This window comes from Bos taurus, chromosome 15 (genome assembly GCF_002263795.3).
Source record: "Bos taurus isolate L1 Dominette 01449 registration number 42190680 breed Hereford chromosome 15, ARS-UCD2.0, whole genome shotgun sequence".
In the NCBI taxonomy this organism is placed as follows: Eukaryota; Metazoa; Chordata; class Mammalia; order Artiodactyla; family Bovidae; genus Bos; species Bos taurus.
Genome location: NC_037342.1, coordinates 63,852,891 through 63,858,451, shown reverse-complemented (window position 1 = coordinate 63,858,451; position 5,561 = coordinate 63,852,891). Strand labels below are relative to the sequence as shown.

At 37.9% G+C, this 5,561-nt stretch overlaps 1 non-coding gene across 1 annotated transcript; it reads left to right on the top strand.

Annotated features, from left to right (window-relative positions):
• The first annotated feature begins 3,363 nt into the window (after positions 1-3,363).
• LOC112441701 (U6 spliceosomal RNA) lies at positions 3,364-3,466 on the top strand. Its single transcript, XR_003029562.1, has one exon. It is a non-coding gene; the product is annotated as a U6 spliceosomal RNA (small nuclear RNA).
• The last annotated feature ends 2,095 nt before the right edge of the window (positions 3,467-5,561 follow it).

Genomic DNA, 5,561 nt, shown 5'->3' with positions numbered 1-5,561 from the left:
CTAAGCGCTTGAATCTATTTGTCACTTCCACTGTATAATTGTAAGGGATTTGATTTAGGTCATACCTGAATGGCCTAGTGGTTTTCCCTACTTTCTTCAATTTAAGTGTGAATTTTGCAGGAAGGAGCTCATGATCTGAGCCAGAGTCAGCCCTAATTGTTGTTTGTGTTGACTGTACAGAGCTTCTCTGTCTTTGGCTGCAAAGAAGATAATCTATCTGATTCTGCTATTGACCATCTGATGATGTCTATGTGTAGATTTGTCTTTTGGGTTGTTGTTAATAGTAACTATGACTGAGAAGTGGGATTATAGTACACTTTAACTTTCTGTTTTGTTTGGGTTTATAAAAATAAATATATTTTATTCAGATAATCAGTAGAGTATGTAACCAATCAGGAGAAAAAAATAACCTTATGATAACCTTTGAATACATGATTGTCTACTGGTAAAATTTCTTCACTTAAAAAATATTTTTAGCAAAAAATTAATTGTACCAGAAACAGTACTAGATGCTTTCCTATACATTCTCTTAACTAACAGAACAACAAAAAACTGATTAACTATTTATCACAGAAATTATAAGGGAAATTCCAGTATAGAATAGAATTTTGAGCTAGATCTATCATCCAATTTTTAATATAATTAAAATATAAATGATATAAGCAACTATTAAGTATCTAAAAGACTGAACAATTATGTGACTCATTTAAAAGCACAATTTTAGGAAATATCATGCTCCACAAAAAATACTGTTGTTAATGAATTCTAATTCAAGGATTTAAGGAATGGAAGAATACTGTCACTTTTCCAGTTAGGGGAAATAGGCTAATCAATGACTAAAAGAGAGGAAGTATGCTTAGCAGATCTGGGTATGTTCTCTTTAGTTCAGTCTCTCTCACAATATTTAAAGAATGGATTGACTTTCATACTGATTCTCTAAAATCCTGTATTGCACTAATTATATACACTCATACAACAGACACACAAAGGCTTCTACGTGTATGCAGGCACGTAAAACCTGATCATTCCTATTGTTACAACAGCAGTACTTAACGTGAGTTGATATAATTCCAAATTACATGGGCACTCATCTAAGCAAATTAGGAAGTGTTGCTTTTCCTGTATTTGCAAAACAAACCCAACATTTTAAAAACACAGCCTAACACTGTTTCAAGTTTTGAAATGAGGAAACAGATGACAGGCTTAAGGAAATCCCAGACTAGGTATTTATAAGTTCCAAAGATACCACAGTTGTTGCGCTTCTCTTAAAATGAGCCTTTTCTAAAGGAGAATTATGACAAATTAAGTGTGAGTGCATGAGCAGAGGCAGGAAATTTGATAAAGATCCAACAAATTAGGGAACAGTCCAGAAAACCTCTTGGGGGTTATATTCTTTACAAATAGTAAACATCTTTCTAAAAGTTCATGCTCTTTAAAGAGCTCTCCGAAACTGGCATCATAGGAAGATGGCACCATTTAATACATGACATTTTTGTCATTCTTTTCTTGTCAAGATGAAAAATATTCTGAAAGCTAAAGGAAGTTAATTTGTAAACACTGAAAACAGGTGTTTTTTTTTTTTTTAATTTTAAATCTTGAGTCAGAGGATCAAAACTAACCTAACTCCTTACATATTATTTAATTTGCTACAATAGAAATTTGCTTTAAGATTTTACAGATCACAACTGCTGTAATGCCAACACAAACATCTGTAGTTCAGTAGGGTTTAACTCTTATCATATGTCACAGAAGTATTCTCTCTACTCCTGAAATAGTGGGTTAGATTACAGTTTTGCATCTGTCTGTGGGAATTATGTTACAAAAGGCCCAACTTTACAGAAACTTTATGTTTCGGTGCTTTCAAGTTCTTGATATAACAAGTGTTAAGGCTGGCATTCAGGAAGGAGACAAATTACTCAAAGTGACAAATATTAAGTAGAAAAGAGATGTGCACAGGTAATAAACAAATATTAAAAGTGTTATTTTATTTCATCACTATAAAAAGTATTTATTTATTTTATTTTTGGCTGTGATGGGTCTTCATTGCTGCACAAGGGCTTTCTCTAGCTGCAGCCAGCAGGGGCTGTCTTTGCTGTCACGTGCAGGCTTCTCATTGCCCTGACTTCTCTTCCTGCAGAGCACAGGCTCTGGGCACACAGGCTTCAGCAGCTGCAGCACGTTGGCTCAGTAGTTGTGGTGCACGGGCTCAGTTTCTCCACGGCATGTGGAATCTTCCCAGACCAAGGATCGAACCAGTGTACTTTGCACTGCAAGGTGGATTCTTAACAACTGGACCACCAGGGAAGCCTCATCACTGTAAAAATTTTGTATGTCCTTATATTAATAGGACACACAATTCACTGTGCTGTAAAGGAAAATATCATTTTAAATAAGGAAACTTCAACCAAGAATTCTTATTGAAGATCTATACAATTCTCTTTTCCCCTTATACTACACACATTCATAATAAGAAAGTGAAAAGTCAATATATAGAGATTTCAACCCAGGTTTTTTGTTTTTTTTTTTTTTTGGCCATGCACAGGGTCGACTGAAGCAACTTAGCAGCAGCAGCAGCAGCAGCAGCTTGGCTTCTTAGTTCCCTGACCAGGGATCGAACCTGGACCAGGCAGTGAAAGCACCAGTTCCTAGTCACTGGATTGCCAGGAAATCCCCTCAGTCCACTTTTAACATAAACTTTGGCTCAGCTGGTAAAGAATCTGCTTGCAATGCAGGAGACCTGGGTTTGATCCCTAGGTCGGGAAGATCCCCTGAAGAAGGGAAAGGCTACCCACTCCAGTATTCTGGCCTGGGGAATTCCAAGGGCTATACAGCCCATGGGGTCGCAAAGAGTCGAATGCAACTTTCACTTTCACTTTTGAAAAACTATGGAGTCATACATTGAAGACTTGCTTCCTTTGTATGAATATACAGCTCCCAACAAATCATTAGAAATCTTGATAGAATAAAAGCACAAAAGTATTTATCCTAGAGATATATTCTTACATTTTTAAAATAATATATATGTAAGTATGTTCTTTGTACTGTTGTTTAGGATTAATGTGGAAGATAAAGATTTATGGGTATGTGTGTATACTCAAATATATAGAATATCTCTGAAGGAATAAATAAGAAACAAAAATTTTCTAAATGAAAATTTTTTTTGTAGTTACTGTATATGTACCAAGAAAGCTAATAGCTTAGGTTTTGGTTATATAGTTGTGTTTGTGTTTTTGTCTTCACTTTTTGTCCTCTCTCCAGAAAATTACCTGGGTAAGTAGGGACCAGAAGAAGAGAGACTTACTATTCATTGTATAGTCTTTTTCATCTTTTGAAGCAATTGCTTAAAAGGATACGCCTTTTTGCATGCTTCAGCAGCACGTGTACTAAAATTGGAATGATACGGCAAAGATTAGCATGGTCTCTGCACAAGGATGACACACAAATTCATGAAGTGGTCTGTATTTTAAAAAAAAAAAAAAAGATATGCCTTTGATTTCACAAAGAATTGATAACATTAATTTGATGATTGCAAAAGAGATCACCTGTTACAATTCCCACCCACCTGAGGATCCAGCTGAATTAAAGATGGGACGTAGCAGCAACTGATGGCTTGGAAAGAACAAGGAAAGTCTTTAAAAAACTGGTCACCTCGTGGAGTGCTCCTCTTATTTTTCAGTAATTTTGTCTCCTCAAAACCCTTTTATTCTCTATTCCACCCCCAAGAAATTCCTCCTTCTAATCTGCAGTGTAATAGAGGTGTTCTCCAAATTTTAAAACTGTAAAACACATTTTAGGTCAATATTTCATGTAGAATAAATTTAATTTTGACATACATTTATTTTATAAGCTCATTTACATTTACTTTTATCAAGTCAATCAAAAGGAACAATGAAGCCATTTTGACGAATGTGAAAAATGGAAATCAGAAGTTATGTATAATCATTTGCCTTGTATTTGTCTTTTCCTCCAATTATTATTTTTATTTTTTAAATTTTTGATTGGACTAGGTCATTCTTGCTGAGTAGGTTTTGCTCCAGTTGCAGCAAGCAGAGGCTACTCTCCAGTTGCCATTCGTGGGCTTCTCACTGTGGTGGCGTCTCTTGTTGCAGGGGATGGGTTCTAGGGCAAATAGACTTAAGTAGTTACAGAATTTGGGCTCAGTAATTGCAACTCCTGGGCTCTAGAACACAGGCTCAGTAGTGCGGTACAAGGGCCTAGTTGCTCTGTGGTATGTGGGATCCTCCTAGATCAGGGATCAAACCTGTGTCTCCTGCATTGGCAGGTGGATTCTTTACCACTGAGCCACCAGGGAAGCCCTCCAATTAATTTTTATACTTTGTTTTGATTACATAGTATCACAATACTCCTTGTCACACAAATATATGGCTATAGAGAATAATAGGTTGTTTTTGTTTAATTTTTTTAAACAGCGTGCTTTGGAACTTTGAGTTGTTCTTTGATTAAAGGCATTCAGAAATGCCAAGATTTATAATAAGAAGGTTCTTTCTAAATTGTATCCCTGGGACTTCCCTGGTATGGTATCCACATACCAATGCAGGAGACATGGGTTCGATCCCTGACCGGTGAGGATTCCACATGCAGCGGAGCTACTAAGCCTGTGTGCCACAACTAATGAGCCTGTGCTCTGAAGCCCACGAGTTGCAACTACTGGAACTTGTGCTGTACAACAAGAAAAGCCACTGCAGCAACAAAGTCCTAGTCCCCCTCCCTGCACTAAAGAAAAGCCCACATGCAGCAACAAAGAACTCATGAGCTGCAACAAAGACTCAGCACAGTCCAAAAAAAAAATACCCTTCCCTGAAAGCCATAGGGTAGTTCCTGTCTTTTGAGCCTAAGCTGCCTGTTCTCCTTATTTGACTCTATATGGGGCACCTTCTCCTTGGAAGAAAAGCTATGACCAACCTGGACAGCATATTAAAAAACAGAGACATTACTTAGCCAACAAAGGTCCATCTAGTCAAAGCTATGGTTTTTCCAGTAGTCATGTGTGGGTGTAAGAGTTGGACCATACAGAAAACAGAGTTCTGAAGAATTGATACTTTTGAACGGTGGTGTTCGAGAAAACTCTTGAGAGTCCCTTGGACTGCAAGGAGATCAAACCAGGCAATCCTAAAAGAAATCAGTCCTGAATATTCATTGAAAGGACTGATGCTGAAGCTGAAGCTCCAATACTTTGGCCCCTGATGCAAAGAACGGACTCATTGGTAAAGACCCTGATACTGGGAAAGATTGAAAGCAGGAGGAGAAGGTGACGACAGAGGATGAGATTGCTGGATGGCATCACGGACTCTATGGACATGGATTTGAGCAAGTTCTGGGAGTTGGTGATGGACAGGGAGGCCTGGAGTGCCGCGGTCCATAGGGTTGCAAACAGTCGGCCATGACTGAACGACTGAACTGAGGGCACCTTCCAGCAAACTCTGTGCTTTCCTTCACCACAACCCAATGTCAGTAGATTGGCAGCACATCAGGTGAACAGACCTGTTTGGTTCAGTAACAGAAACAGAACTCCTCTGTTGGCAGTCTTCGTGTTGCAGCTC